Source organism: Oncorhynchus tshawytscha, unplaced genomic scaffold, assembly GCF_018296145.1.
Source record: "Oncorhynchus tshawytscha isolate Ot180627B unplaced genomic scaffold, Otsh_v2.0 Un_contig_3682_pilon_pilon, whole genome shotgun sequence".
In the NCBI taxonomy this organism is placed as follows: Eukaryota; Metazoa; Chordata; class Actinopteri; order Salmoniformes; family Salmonidae; genus Oncorhynchus; species Oncorhynchus tshawytscha.
Genome location: NW_024609475.1, coordinates 27 through 18,025, shown reverse-complemented (window position 1 = coordinate 18,025; position 17,999 = coordinate 27). Strand labels below are relative to the sequence as shown.

Genomic DNA, 17,999 nt, shown 5'->3' with positions numbered 1-17,999 from the left:
ATGGATAGCAGCCCGGCACAGCGCCTCATGGCACGAGCGCTTAAAGCAGCTCTGCCAGTAGCCAGCACTCTTCTGGAGCCATGTGTGGTGACAGACGTGCTGGTGAAGCTACGTCACAGAAGACAGGTCTCCAAGTTCATCTATGACAAATCAGCAAAAGACTTACCTGAGCTCAGGGTGGGTGAAACGGTGCGAATGAAGCCACTACCAGGGGACCGGACAGGCCTCTGGAGACTCGAATCCTGTGTACAGAAAGTGGCACCACGCTCCTACTTGGTCGAAGTGAATGGATCAATGTACTGTCGTAACAGGGTTGACCTTCGGATTGCTGAGCCAGCACCTACTCAGAACCCTGATGGTCAAAGGGTCGCATGAGAAAGACAGAACCCCAGCAAGTCACATGGGGCCTGAGGCACTGGGCGAAGAGCCAGGGGATCACAGGTCGGCCGCTCCCTCGCCCCTTCACCTCCCCTTAGACATTCAGGTGACACGCCTGTGCGGGAACCCGCAGTCCTCCCAGACAAGTTCCCTGTCTTTTCACGCTGCGGGCGTCTGGGCCAGCCACCAAAAAGACTTAATCTGTAGGTTTCCCATCAGGGATTGTTGACAGACAGACAGAGGTAAACCACTTCTCCAATCTTTTTGGCTCTATAACAAAGAATAAAGAGCAAAAACATATACATGATCAAATACAGATCTTAGAATCAACTATTAAAGACTACCAGAACCCACTGGATTCTCCAATTACATTGAATGAGTTACAGGACAAAATAAAACCCTCCAACCCAAAAGGCCTGTGGTGTTGATGGTATCCTCAATGAAATGATCAAATATACAGACAACAAATTCCAATTGGCTATACTAAAACTCTTTAACATCATCCTTAGCTCTGGCATCTTCCCCAGTATTTGGAACCAAGGACTGATCACCCCAATCCACAAAAGTGGAGACAAATTTGACCCCAATAACTACCGTGGAATATGCGTCAACAGTAACCTTGGGAAAATCCTCTGCATTATCATTAACAGCAGACTCGTACATTTCCTCAATGAAAACAATGTACTGAGCAAATGTCAAATTGGCTTTTTACCAAATTACCGTACAACAAACCATGTATTCACCCTGCACACCCTAATTGACAACCAAACAAACCAAAAGAAAGGCAAAGTCTTCTCATGCTTTGTTGATTTCAAAAAAGCCTTCGACTCAATTTGGCATGAGGGTCTGCTATACAAACTGATGGAAAGTGGTGTTGGGGGTAAAACATACGACATCATAAAATCCATGTACACAAACAACAAGTGTGCGGTTAAAATTGGCAAAAAACACAAATTTCTTCACACAGGGTCGTGGGGTTAGACAGGGATGCAGCTTAAGCCCCACCCTCTTCAACATATATATCAACGAACTGGCGCGGGCACTAGAGAAGTCTGCAGCACCCGGCCTCACCCTACTAGAATCCGAAGTCAAATGTCTGCTGTTTGCTGATGATCTGGTACTTCTGTCACCAACCAAGGAGGGCCTACAGCAGCACCTAGATCTTATGCACAGATTCTGTCAGACCTGGGCCCTGACAGTAAATCTCAGTAAGACCAAAATAATGGTGTTCCAAAAAAAGGTCCAGTCACCAGGACCACAAATACAAATTCCATCTAGACACTGTTGCCCTAGAGCACACAAAAAAACTATACATACCTTGGCCTAAACATCAGCGCCACAGGTAACTTCCACAAAGCTGTGAACGATCTGAGAGACAAGGCAAGAAGGGCATTCTATGCCATCAAAAGGAACATAAATTTCAACATACCAATTAGGATCTGGCTAAAAATACTTGAATCAGTCATAGAGCCCATTGCTCCTTTATGGTTGTGAGGTCTGGGGTCCGCTCACCAACCAAGACTTCACAAAATGGGACAAACACCAAATTGAGACTCTGCACGCAGAATTCTGCAAAAATATCCTCCGTGTACAACGTAGAACACCAAATAATGCATGCAGAGCAGAATTAGCCGATACCCACTAATTATCAAAATCCAGAAAAGAGCTGTTAAATTCTATAACCACCTAAAAGGAAGCGATTCCCAAACCTTCCACAACAAAGCCATCACCTACAGAGAGATGAACCTGGAGAAGAGTCCCCAAGCAAGCTGGTCCTGGGGCTCTGTTCACAAACACACCCTACAGAGTCTCCAGGACAGCAGCACAATTAGACCCAACCAAATCATGAGAAAACAAAAGATAACTACTTGACACATTGGAAAGAATTAACAAAAAACAGAGCAAACTAGAATGCTATTTGGCCCTACACAGAGAGTACACAGCGGCAGAATACCTGACCACTGTGACTGACCCAAAATTAAGGAAAGCTTTGACTATGTACAGACTCAGCGAGCATAGCCTTGCTATTGAGAAAGGCCGCCGTAGGCAGACATGGCTCTCAAGAGAAGACAGGCTATGTGCTCACTGCCCACAAAATAAGGTGGAAACTGAGCTGCACTTCCTAACCTCCTGCCCAATGTATGACCATATTAGAGAGACATATTTCCCTCAGATTACACAGATCCACAAAGAATTCGAAAACAAATCCAATTTTGAAAAACTCCCATATCTACTGGGTGAAATTCCACAGTGTGCCATCAGAGCAGCAAGATTTGTGACCTGTTGCCACGAGAAAAGGGCAACCAGTGAAGAACACGCACCATTGTAAATACAACCCATATCTATGCTTATTTATTTTATCTTGTGTCCTTTACCATTTGTACATTGTTAAAACACTGTATATATATATATAATATGACATTTGTAATGTCTTTATTGTTTTGAAACTTCTGTATGTGTGATGTCTACTGTTCATTTTTATTGTTTATTTCACTTTATATATTATCTACCTCACTTGCTTTGGCAATGTTAACACATGTTTCCCATGCCAATAAAGCCCTTGAATTGAATTGAATTGAAAAAAAGTGAAGAGAATATCAAAATGTGTTATTGTTACCTGAAAAAAAAAAAAAAACTAAACTGTTTATTGTTGGAAATTGTTACTAGGTTTGTTTTGTTAGTGAATTTACACCTCCTGCCCTATTTTATTAAATGGAAGATGTTATGGGTGTAAGATGGCACAGTGATGCCTTCTGTTGGTAAATGTTCATTACTGCAACTCTTGTGTTTTACCGGGGTGCTTGAGATACCCGGATGTGTTGTCATGTACTGAACAAGACTGGTTACTCGCATCAATGCCTATGTCTCGTCATTTAACGCTCAAACAGCCTCTGCACAACGAATACCCAATGGGTGCTGCCGGTGGCAAAATGCTGCGCTTGACGCGCGACATTGCAAAGCAATTAGTTGAGTAAAAGTAAATGTTACATGTTTAAGGGAGTTGCATGTAGGAAGTATTATTATACGGTGCATTCGGAAAGTATTCAGACCCGTTTCTACATTTTGTTACGTTACAGCCTTATTCTAAAATTGATACAATTATTTTTTTTTTTCTCATCAATCTACACTATACCCCATGATGACAAATCGAAAACAAATTTATAAAAAATTAACACATAAATACCTTATTTACATTAGTATTCAGACCTTTGACTACGAGACTCAAAATTGAGCTCAGGTGCATCCTGTTTCCATTGATCACCCTTGAGATGTTTCTACAACTTGATTGGAGTCCAACTGGTAAATTCAATTGATTGGTCATGATTTGGAAAGGCACACACCTGTCTATATAAGGTTCCACAGTTGACAGTGGAAGTCAGAGCATAACCCCCAAATAATAATTTTAAACTACGTTGTTGGCTAGAGGCTCGTAAGTAAGCATTTCACTGTAAGGTTGTATTCGGCGCATGTGACTTATAAAATTAGATTTGATGGGGCAGTGTGATGGCGATTGCATTGTCCGTAATGCACGAACACGTCTCATAAAAGTCATGATGTTTTTGTTTGGTTAGAAAGCACAATCGTCGCGGAACGAACGAGTGACACCTTTCCGGGAATGTCCGGTCCATTTAAAAATCATTCCTGCCTCCTTCGCCCTGCAAGTGTATACTCGTCAGACGTCATGAAACGTTATCAGAAGCGTCCACTTAATTTGAGGGCTGAGCGGACAGGGGGTGTCGTTTAAGTGTTTGGAAAGCAACCCTAAAGCAAATACATTTGTACGAAGCTGAATCAGGAAATGAATGTCCACTCTTCATTGCAGATCCCGCCTTCATTCTTGTTTGATAATTTTTCTCGAAATCTAAAAGCACAATATAGATTTAAGCTAGTGTCTTAAGTAGCTGAACATGTTATTACTCCAACCAAGTGAAAGAGAGAAATTACACGTTTTCATTTTCATCAAAAACAAATGCATTTGAGTTGACGGCTTGCGCAGTTCGGTGCGAGACAACCGTTAACCCGAAGACATGTCTCTACCCATGAGTTCAGCCAGACACCGTGTCAACTGGTTTTCTATTGGAGAAGCAGCTTCTGCCTGTCTTGATACTGTCCTTTCATTGCCTTTGTTTTATAGAGGAGACGGTATGCTATTCGGCCAAAATGAGAAGTACCAGTACGGCGCTCCGGGCAGCACTGGTTACAGGTTGACTAGACAGATCTAACACAGTGTTGCCGACTCCTCAGTATGGAAAGTAGCTATTGGCGGTTCGTTTTTTAATTTATTTTTATTTGTCGCTAGAGGGGTCTGAATACTCGCTAAGTTGACAACACTGCGATTCTAGAATCAGCTTTATCCATCTCGATAGACTACACTGCCCAGAAGCTCACCGCCCGGAAGCTCATCACCCGGACCGGAAGCTCACCGCCCGTCCACTGTGGACATGTTGCCGTGGTAACGCCGGTGACTAAAACATGTCTGCAAAAGTGAAACAAAGCAACAAGTCAGCGGATAAAAATACAAACGATAGAAATGACGTTGCGTCCAAAGTAGGAAGATATGTTAAAACCCTATTAATATTTTATACTATTTGAAATATTTACTACATCATTTGTCTGGTTATTATTTGACAAACTGTTATCATAGCTAGAGCTAACCAAACTCAACTTGTGTTCTGAATCCAATTAATACAGGAAAATGATGCTGAAAAAGCCAACCTCAATGGAAACTTATTTCCCATGAACAAATCAACACGCTGTTGGATTTGACAGTGGAACAAGTGCAATTGTAAGTAACAAGGATATATAGGCCTACTGGCCAGTTTATTTGGAAGTGGTTCATGTCTGTCAACCTTTGTTTTACAACAGCCAGTTTGAAGAAATACTTGGTTTGAAGAACTACCAGACGTGTCTGAAGGAGGCTTCCTGTTGGACTACTTTGTCTCTGGCTTCTGGTGGACCAGGGAGATGAACTACACCTGTCAACAGATCTCATTCATCATGGCTCTACTGCAATTGTTACTGGACAATATCAGTGGTAAGTCATAGGATTTATAGGTAACAGACAGTATCAAATCAAATTTTATCGGTCACAGATCGAATCCCCGAGCTGACAAGGTACAAATCTGTCATTCTGCCCCTGAACAAGGCAGTTAACCCACTGTTCCGAGGCCGTCATTGAAAATAAGAATTTGTTCTTAACTGACTTGCCTATTTAAATAAAGGTAAAATAAAAAATAAATAAAATTAGCAGATGTTATTGCGGGTGTAGCGAAACACTTGTGCTTCTAGCTCCGACAGTGCAGTAATATCTAACAAATTACACAACATAAACCCAATACACACAAATCTAAGTAAAGGACAAGTGATGTCAGAGCGGAACGGACTAAGATATCTTGCATTTCTCATCTCATATGTACATATGAGATGAGAAATATGTACATATGAGATGAGAAATGCAAGATATGTAAACATTAAGTTAATGAGATATGTAGAATAGTATAGAATAAAGTATGAGATGAGTAATTTACTGTGCAACCTATTATTTTTTTATTTTACCAATTTCGTGGTATCCAATTAGCAGTATCTTGTCTCATCGTTACAACTCCCGTATGGGCTTGGGAGAGACGAAGGTTGAAAGTCATGTGTCCTCTGATACACAATCCAAACCAAGCCGCACTGCTTCTTAACACAGCGCGCATCCAACCCGGAAGCCAGCCGCACCAAGGAAACACCGTGCACCTGGCAACCACTGCACCCGGCCTGCCACAGGAGTCGCTGGTGCGCGATGAGACAGGGATATCCCTACCGGCCAAGCCCTCCCTAACCCGAACGACGCTAGGCCAATTGTGCGTCGCCCCACGGACCTCCCGGTCGTGGCCGGTTACGACAGAGCCTGGGCGCGAACCCAGAGTCTCTGGTGGCACAGCTGGCGCTGCAGTACAGCGCCCTTAACCACTGTGCCACCCGGGAGGCCGCAACCTATAATTTTGATTTGTTACCACGAGTGTGCCCCAACCAGGGATGGAGAAACTTGGGGTGTGGGCCACAAAATTGGGGTGTGGGCCACAAAATCTGAACTCATCATGACCGGCCACAGTGCCTCGCAGGCCTGCATATCGACATCTATACCCACACATGCAGACAGCCTTTTGTGGGCCCTAAGTAACATTTATTTGGGGTCCCACCCCACCCTGCGAGAATTTCTAAGTTGCCCCTTCATGACAGCAGAGCGAAGAAAATAGAGTTAATTTCCTCAAACTTCACAATTTGAGATAATGTTGCCGTTTGAAAGCAAGTTTCCTGCAATTCTACTCATTTTGCCATGGAACAGAGTCATGGAGAGAAGACTGAGCAATTTATAACTCATTTCATGAAATTCTACTCATTTTGCCCTTTATTAGGGACTGTGTGTTCACCACCTAATCATCAAGACCTTCATTATCATCAAAGACCTTCATTAGGGACGGTGTGTTCACCACCTAATCATCAGGACCTTCATTAGGGACTGTGTTTGTTGTGGAATTCATCAATGTAGCCATAAGAATCCAACCAGACGTGTAATACTTCTCTCTCTAGCTGAGTGGTGCTCTGCCAGATTGTGGAAACCACGGAGCCGGCGCGAGATATGGCTCGGACAACCTACCTCAATCCATGAATGGGAGATGGCGCTGTATTCCTAATTATCCCAACTGAAAAATTGAGAAGATTGAAATACTGCTAGTTTTTTTATGAAACTGCCATTTCGTCAGCATGCTAGGCTAGCTAATGCTATATACAATGCCCATTGAATTCCATTAAAATGCAATGCGTTGTGGTGAGTATCTAACGAAAGTGTTGTCGAATCTAATGGGTTGCTTTAGCATTAGCTAGCCTAGCATGCTGACAAATGGCAGTTTCATTAAAAACTAGCAGTATTTCTTCTCGATTTGTCAGTTGGGATAATTAGGAATACAGCGCCATCTCCCATCCTTGGATTAAGGTATGTTTTCCGAGACACACCTCACGCTCCTTGCTGTCCCGATCTTGGCATGGCACCGTTCCTGCCTCAGAGAGAGAAGTAATGAACGTCCAGTCAGATTCTTATGGCTAACCTCAATATGGACTGGCTGTGGCTAATATCTGTATTCATATCTGTCCTCAATGTCCCAGAGAAGCAGATGCCGTTTGTTGATAACCTGAATGAGTTTGCCAAGATGATATCAGGAACGCGCCAGTCTCCTTCTCCAGAGGTTGACTCACTGTTTGATGCTGAGCAGGCCATGTCCATCACTGACTACCTGAAGTGCAGGTAGCAAGACTCTTCTCTATTATCCTTTTTTAGTAAGGCCTACATGATTAATATCACATGAACACTGTCCTTACTTACCTGGTGATAATCCATTCAGAGCAGTGACCCTCATAGGGGATGTTGAAGTTCTGGTCTGTTGGTTACTTATCTTGGTTCACCTGTTTTACTATAGTCTCTTTCAGAACTACCAACTCTATGAGTTTCTCTTCAGCCAACCTAGAGAGGAGCTGCTCCTTGGGAAGAAGGTGAGACTGCCTGCGTCATTGTGTCCGTATGTATGTTGAGGTTTACTTAAGGAAGCTAGTGAGTAACTTGGAAGGGCAGTGACCATAAAGAGTCCTTTCCTGTCATTGTCCCTAACCATTTATCTGTCATCTCTGTCTAACTCACCATCAGGAGATAATTTGTCTGTCCTCTCTGTCTAGATCTAGATCTCATTATCACAGCATGTATGGAGTCTATAATAACATTAGATCTCATTATCACAGCATGTATGGAGTCTATAATAACATTAGATCTCATTATCACAGCATGTATGGAGTCTATAATAACATTAGATCTCATTATCACAGCATGTATGGAGCCTATAATAACATTAGATCTCATTATCACAGCATGTATGGAGTCTATAATAACATTAGATCTCATTATCACAGCATGTATGGAGTCTATAATAACATTAGATCTCATTATCACAGCATGTATGGAGCCTATAATAACATTAGATCATTAGATGTATGGAGTCTATAATAACATTATCTCACAGCATGTATGGAGCCTATAATAACATTAGATCTCATTATCACAGCATGTATGGAGTCTATAATAACATTAGATCTCATTATCACAGCATGTATGGAGTCTATAATAACATTAGATCTCATTATCACAGCATGTATGGAGTCTATAATAACATTAGATCTCATTATCACAGCATGTATGGAGTCTATAATAACATTAGATCTCACACATGTATGGAGTCTATCACAGCATGTATGGAGTCTATAATAACATTAGATCTCATTATCACAGCATGTATGGAGTCTATAACATAACATTAGCATCTCATTATCACAGCATGTATGGAGTCTATAATAACATTAGATCTCATTATCACAGCATGTATGTAGCCTATAATAACATTAGATCTCATTATCACAGCATGTATGGAGCCTATAATAACATTAGATCTCATTATCACAGCATGTATGGAGTCTATAATAACATTAGATCTCATTATCACAGCATGTATGGAGTCTATAATAACATTAGATCTCATTATCACAGCATGTATGGAGTCTATAATAACATCAGTGCACAGCATTATGGAGTCTAATTGATTTGTTCAACCAGAGCTCTTTTTCTAGGAGCTGCAACGTTCCAGGATGTGACATAATAAACTACTCATCATTTCCAGATCGAGCTGTAGTATAGTGATTAATCCCTGACAGTTTGGAGCTATAATGAATGAGTCTGTTTGATTTCCCATTGATATCTTTACAAGGTCTGTTACCAGTTAATATGATCATTTTCTTAATATATTCACAAATGTGAAGGCAAACATCCAACATATTCTACTGTAAGATCATGGGTGAGACTACAACCTCTGTTTCCTGACTAACTGTATTCCAGAGGACCATAGAGGTGATCAGCTCAGCAGACTTTGTAGCCCCGTTGGAAGAAGTGCATGAATACTGATGACTACCTCCATTACATGACTCCTGTTGAACAGCAGGAAGAGGTACTGTACTGTACTGTAGGACTACTCATTACATGACTCCTGTTAACAGCAGGAAGAGGTAACTACTGATGACAACCTCATTACTCCTGTTGAACAGCAGGAAGAGGTACTATACTGTATTGTAGGACTACTGAAGACTACCTCATTACATGACTCCTGTTGAACAGCAGGAAGAGGTACTATACTGTATTGTAGGACTATGAAGACTACCTCATTACATGACTCCTGTTGAACAGCAGAAAGAGGTACTGTACTGTAGGACTACTGATGACTACCTCATTACATGACTCCTGTTGAACAGCAGGAAGAGGTACTGTACTGTAGGACTACTGATGACTACCTCATTACATGACTCCTGTTGAACAGCAGAAAGAGGTACTATACTGTATTGTAGGACTACTGAAGACTACCTCATTACATGACTCCTGTTGAACAGCAGGAAGAGGTACTGTACTGTAGGACTACTGATGACAACCTCATTACTCCTGTTGAACAGCAGGAAGAGGTACTATAATGTACTTTAGGGCTCTGCTTAGGTTACCTCACACATGACTTTTGTTGAACATCTGGAAAAAGACTGTAGGATTAATAAATAGTACTATTGTATTATTGTGATTATTTCAGCAGGAAGTGTCACTCCTATTCCAAAACTACTATTCCAAGTCATTGACTCCTATTGAACAGCAGGAAGAGGTACTGGGTGCTGTAGGACTACTGATGACTACCTCATTACATGACTCCTGAAGCAGGAAGAGGTACTGTCAATGTGTTAGGACTACTGATGACTACCTCCATTACATGCCTCCTGATTGAACAGCAGGAAGAGGTACTGTGGGACTACTGATGACAACCTCATTACTCCTGTTGAACAGCAGGAAGAGGTAATGTAATGTAGGACTACTGAAGACTACTTTCATTACATGACTCCTGTTGAACAGCAGGAAGAGGTACTGTAGGAGACTACTGAAGACTACCTCATTACGGTCCTGATTTGAACAGCAGGAACAGAACTGTACTGTAGGAGATTGATGAAATACCATTACTCCTGATTGAACAGCAGGAAGAGGTACTGATAATTGACTTTACCATGGGCTCTGCTTAGGTTACTGCTCAGCAGCTGATGTTTTTATATTTTCTTGTACTATCTGGATTTAAAAGACAAGTAGATTAATAAATAGTACATATTGTATTATTGTGGATTATTTCTGAGTTAGTGTCACTGTATTCCAAAACTCCTATTCCAAGTCAGTGATTCTGCTATTTCCCATAAGACCACAGGTGGGTGCTGTCACACTGTTGAAGACCTCTTCACTGAGAACTGAAGCTTGACTTTTATGACTGGATCAATGTGTTACCACTACTACTAGTACATACCATAACGGTTGATTTGAACATGTAGCAACAGAATGTAAGGGTAGGAGATTGTAGTTAAATACCATAACGCCTGTTGATTTGAACATGTAGCAACAGAATGTACAGGTAGGAGATTGTGTTAAATAGGTAACGGTTGATTTGAACATGGGAACAGAATGTAATGGTAGGAGATTGTAGTTAAATACCATAACGGTTGATTTGAACATGGACAGAACAGAATGTAATGGTAGGAGATTGTAGTTAAATACCATAACGGTGTGATTTGAACATGTAGCAACAGAATGTCTGATGGTGGAGATTGTAGTTAAATACCATAACAGTTGATTTGAACATGTAGCAACAGAATGTCTGATACTGACCCAGGGACAGAGGACCAGCCTGTCTGATAGGTGGGGTTCTGTTGACCCAGGGACAGAGGACCAGCCTGTCTGATGGGTGGGGTTCTGTTGACCCAGGGACAGAGGACCAGCCTGTCTGATAGGTGGGGTTCTGTTGACCCAGGGACAGAGGACCAGCCTGTCTGATAGGTGGGGTTCTGTTGACCCAGGGAGGACCAGCCTGTCTGATAGGTGGGGTTCTGCTGACCCAGGGACAGAGGACCAGCCTGTCTGATAGGTGGGTTCTGTTGACCCAGGGACAGAGGACCAGCCTGTCTGATAGGTGGTGTTCTGTTGACCCAGGGACAGAGGACCAGCCTGTCTGATAGGTGGGGTTCTGTTGACCCAGGGACAGAGGACCAGCCTGTCTGATAGGTGGTGTTCTGTTGACCCAGGGACAGAGGACCAGCCTGTCTGATAGGTGGGGTTCTGTTGACCCAGGACAGAGGACCAGCCTGTCTGATAGGTGGGGTTCTGTTGACCCAGGGACAGAGGACCAGCCTGTCTGATAGGTGGGGTTCTGTTGACCCAGGTCTGACAGAGGACCAGCCTGTCTGATAGGTGGTGTTCTGTTGACCAGAGGACAGGGACAGAGGACCAGCCTGTCTGATAGGTGGTGTTCTGTTGACCCAGGGACAGGACCAGCCTGTCTGATAGGTGGTGTTCTGTTGACCCAGGGACAGAGGACCAGCCTGTCTGATAGGTGGTGTTCTGTTGACCCACAGAGGACCAGCCTGTCTGATAGGTGGTGTTCTGTTGACCCAGGACAGAGGACCAGCCTGTCTGATAGGTGGTGTTCTGTTGACCCAGGGACAGAGGACCAGCCTGTCTGATAGGTGGTGTTCTGTTGACCCAGGGACAGAGGACCAGCCTGTCTGATAGGTGGTGTTCTGTTGACCCAGGACAGAGGACCAGCCTGTCTGATAGGTGGTGTTCTGTTGACCCAGGGACAGAGGACCAGCCTGTCTGATAGGTGGTGTTCTGTTGACCCCAGGGACAGAGGACCAGCCTGTCTGATAGGTGGTGTTCTGTTGACCCAGGGACAGAGGACCAGCCTGTCTGATAGGTGGTGTTCTGTTGACCCAGGGACAGAGGACCAGCCTGTCTGATAGGTGGTGTTCTGTTGACCCAGGGACAGAGGACCAGCCTGTCTGATAGGTGGTGTTCCTGTTGACAGGGACAGAGGACCAGCCTGTCTGATAGGTGGTGTTCTGTTGACACAGAGGACCAGCCTGTCTGATAGGTGGTGTTCTGTTGACACAGAGGACCAGCCTGTCTGATAGGTGGTGTTCTGTTGACACAGAGGACCAGCCTGTCTGATAGGTGGGGTTCTGTTGACCCAGGGACAGAGGACCAGCCAGGAGGAGGATGGAGAGGTACCAGGTGAAACAGCTCTGGAGCAGGAGCAGGAGAACAAGGCTACAGGGTTGGAAGGATACAACGTTCAGGATGTCAAAGACGTGCTGGGAGACATGACCAAAGAGATGCTGGGAACCCTACAGGTAGGATTTCATGATGAATCTGAATCCTTTAAAGCTTTTGTTGTGTAGTTTTTATTGAAATAAACAACCTCATGTATTCTGGGTGTTTCGCATAGTTGAATTTGATTATTGTGACCGAATCACCCACCCACTGGCATACTGACTGACTGTCTATGTTGTATACTGACTGACATACTGACTGACTGTCTATGTTGTATACTGACTGACATACTGACTGACTGTCTATGTTGTATACTGACTGACATACTGACTGACTGTCTATGTTGTATACTGACTGACATACTGACTGACTGTCTATGTTGTATACTGACTGACATACTGACTGACTGTCTATGTTGTATACTGACTGACATACTGACTGACTGTCATACTGACTGACTGTCTATGTTGTATACTGACTGACATACTGACATACTGACTGACTGTCTATGTTGTATACTGACTGACATACTGACATACTGACTGACTGTCTATGTTGTATACTGACTGACATACTGACTGACTGTCTATGTTGTATACTGACTGACATACTGACTGACTGTCTATGTTGTATACTGACTGACATACTGTCTATGTTGTATACTGACTGACATACTGACTGACTGTCTATGTTGTATACTGACTGACATACTGACTGACTGTCTATGTTGTATACTGACTGACATACTGACATACTGACTGACTGTCTATGTTGTATACTGACTGACATACTGACTGACTGTCTATGTTGTATACTGACTGACATACTGACATACTGACTGACTGTTTGTATGACTGACTGTATGCCATACTGACTGACTGTCTATGATACTGACTGACATACCGACTCTATGTTGTATACTGACACATACTGACTGACTGTCTATGTTGTATACTGACTGACATACTGACACACTGACTGTCTATGTTGTATACTGACTGACATACTGACTGACTGTCTATGTTGTATACTGACTGACATACTGACACTGTCTATACTGACATACTGACCGACATACCGACTGTATACTGACTGACACACTGACTGACATACTGACTGACTGTCTATGTTGTATACTGACACACTGACTTGGATGATACCGACTGACATACTGACTGACTGTCTATGTTGTATACTGACTGACATACTGGACTGACTGTCTATGTTGTATACTGACTGACATACTGACTGACACTATGTTGTATACTGACTGACATACTGACTGACACACTATGTTGTGACACTGACTGACATACTTACTGGACATACTGACTGACTGTCTATGTTGTATACTGACTGACATACTGACTGACTGTCTATGTTGTATACTGACTGACATACTGACTGACTGTCTATGTTGGATACTGACTGACATACTGACTGACTGTCTATGTTGTATACTGACTGACATACTGACTGACTGTGACTATGTTGTATACTTACTGACATACTGACTGACTGTCTATGTTGCATACTGACACACTGACTGTCTATGTTGTATACTGACTGACATACTGACTGACTGTCTACTGTTGTATACTGACTACTGACATACTGACTGACTGTCTATGTTGTGGCTATGACTGACCGACATACTGACTGACTGTCTATGTTGTATACTGACTGACCATACTGACTGACCGTCTATGTTGTATACCGGACTGGACATACTGACTGACTGTCTATGTTGTATACTGACTGACATACTGACTGACTGTCTATGTTGTATACTGACTGACATACTGACTGACTGTCTATGTTGTATACTGACTGACATACTGACTGACTGCCCATGTTGTATACTGACTGACATACTGACTGGACTGTCTATGTTGTATACTGACTGACATACTGACTGACTGTCTATGTTGTATACTGACTGACATACTGACTGACTGTCTATGTTGTATACCGACTGACATACTGACTGACCGTCTATGCTGTATACGACCGGGACATACCTGACTGACTGTCTATGTTGTATACTGACTGACATACTACCGACTGACTGTCTATGTTGTATACTGACTGACATACTGACTGACTGTCTATGTTGTATACTGACTGACATACTGACTGACTGTCTATGTTGTATACTGACTGACATACTGACTGACTGTCTATGTTGTATACTGACTGACACATACTGACTGACTATGTCTATGTTGTATACTGACTGACTGTCTATACTGTATACTGACTGACATACTATGTCTGTATACTGACTGACATACTGACTGACTGTCTATGTTGTATACTGACTGGGACATACTGGACATACTGACTGACTGGTCTATGTTGACTGGCATATACTGACTGCCATAGACATGCCATACTGACTGGTTAGATCATACTGACTGGCATACTGACTGACTGACTGACACACTGGCATACTGACTGACTATGTTGTATACCGACACACTGACTGACACACTGACTGACACACACACCGACTGACACACTGACTGACACACTGACTGGGACACACTTACTGACATACTGACTGACATGTTGTATACTGACACACTGACTGACACACTGACTGACACACTGACACACTGACTGGCATACTGACTGGCACATACTTACACTGACTGACACATGACTGACATGACTGACACACTGACTGTCTATGTTGTATACTGACTGACTGACTGACTATGTTGTATACTGACACACTGACTGACTGACTGACTGTCTATGTTGACACACACTGACTGTCTATGTTGTATACTGACTGACTGACTGACTGTCTATGTGGTATACTGACTGACATACTGACTATGTTGTATACTGACACACTGACTGACTGACTATGTTGTATACTGACACACTGACTGACTGACTGACACACTGTTGTATACTGACACACTGACTGACTGACTGACTGACTGACTGACTGACTATGTTGTATACTGACTGACTGACACACTGACTGACTGACTGACACGCTGACTGGCACGCTTACTGACATACACGACCAGGGGGAACTACACACTGACTGACCAGGGGGAATGGCTACACGACCAGGGGGAATACTGACTGCCAGGGGGGAATACACGGAGCCAGGGGGAATACACGACAGGGGGGAATACACGGAGCCAGGCGGGGAATACACGAGCCAGGGGGAATACACGGAGCCAGGGGGAATACACACTGACTGACCAGGGGGAATACACGGAGCCAGGGGAATACACGGAGCCAGGGGATACAATGGTCTTTTGGATGACAGCGTTGAAACACTCGTGGTAAATAATGAGTAATTATCAAACTGACAATGGCTTTCCTCTTGTGTTGGTGCAGGCTGAATTCACAGAGAAGCTGAGAGTCAGGAGGAGAGTTTCAGTACCAGACTAGAACCACTGAAACATTCTGCCTGCAAACAGCTACAACACACCTCATAGTATAACATATCCACTATGAACACAATACACCTCATTATAACATATCACTATGAACACAATACACTCATGTATAACATATACTAGGAACTGACGGACCACATAGGGAAACATATCCACTATGAACACAATACACCTCATAGTATAAATGAACATATCCACTATGAACACAATACACCACATAGTAGTAACATATCCACTATGAACACAATACACCTCATAGTATAACATATCCACTATGAACACAATACACCACACAGTCTATAACATATCCACTATGAACACAATACACCACACAGTCTATAATATATCCACTATGAACACAATACACCACACAGTCTATAACATATCCACTATGAACACAATACACCTCATAGTATAACATATCCACTATGAACACAATACACCTCATAGTATAACATATCCACTATGAACACAATACACCTCATAGTATAACATATCCACTATGAACACAATACACCTCATAGTATAAATATATCCACTATGAACACAATACACCACACAGTCTATAACATATCCACTATGAACACAATACACCACACAGTCTATAATATATCCACTATGAACACAATACACCACACAGTCTATAATATATCCACTATGAACACAATACACCACACAGTCTATAACATATCCACTATGAACACAATACACCACAGTCTATAATATATCCACAATACACCACGCAGTCTATAATATATCCACTATGAACACAATACACCACACAGTCTAAAATATATCCACTATGAACACAATACACCACACAGTCTATAACATATCCACTATGAACACAATACACCACACAGTCTATAATATATCCACAATACACCACACAGTCTATAACATATCCACTATGAACACAATACACCACACAGTCTATAATATATCCACAATACACCACACAGTCTATAACATATCCACAATACACCACACAGTCTATAATATATCCACTATGAACACAATACACCACACAGTCTATAATATATCCACAATATACCACAGTCTATAACATATCCACAATACACCACACAGTCTATAATATATCCACAATACACCACACAGTCTATAATATATCCACAATACACCACACAGTCTATAATATATCCACAATACACCACACAGTCTATAATATATCCACAATACACCACACAGTCTATAATATATCCACAATACACCACACAGTCTATAATATATCCACAATACACCACACAGTCTATAACATATCCACAATACACCACACAGTCTATAGCATATCCTTATATAATCATTACGCTTTCAGCATGGTGGTATTGAGATTCTCTCTTAAAGGGTTAGGGTTAGATACATCACAGAAAACACTGTTACCCTGCTTTCAGCATGGTGGTATTGAGATGACACACACACATTCACACTCAAATATATATATATTTTTTAATGTTCTTTTTTTTTTTTTTTTTTACATGTGGGCTTTGATAAAACATATTTAACTGTTCCCAAATGCTGTTGACCACCCGCCAATGTGGCCAGTAAGAATAATATTACTTACCAGCCAATGCCAGAATCTAGCACCATTTGGCTGGTAACTGGTGGCTGGTAACTGGTGGCTGGTAACTGGTACAACTGGTGGCTGGTATGGTCAGCTGGTGGCTGGTAGCTGGTGGCTGGTAACTGGCCAGTAACTGTGAAGGGTACCATTTGGCTGGTAACTGGTGGTGGCGGGTAACTGGTGGCTGGTAACTGGTGGCTGGTAACTGGTGGCGGGTAACTGGTGGCGGGTAACTGGTGGCGGGGGTAACTGGTGGCGCAACTGGTGGCCAGCTGGTGGCGGTAACTGGTGGCTGGTAACTGGTGGCGGTAACTGGTGGCGGGTAACTGTGGCGGGTAACTGGTGGCGGGTAACTGGTGGCGGGTGCGGTAACCAGGCGGTAACTGGTGGCGGTAACTGGTGGCGTCTGGTG

General features: G+C 42.7%; 1 pseudogene; it reads left to right on the top strand.

Moving 5' to 3' along the window:
- On the top strand, positions 1–16,071 carry LOC121844943 (annotated as a pseudogene).
- Positions 16,072–17,999: the final 1,928 nt, after the last annotated feature.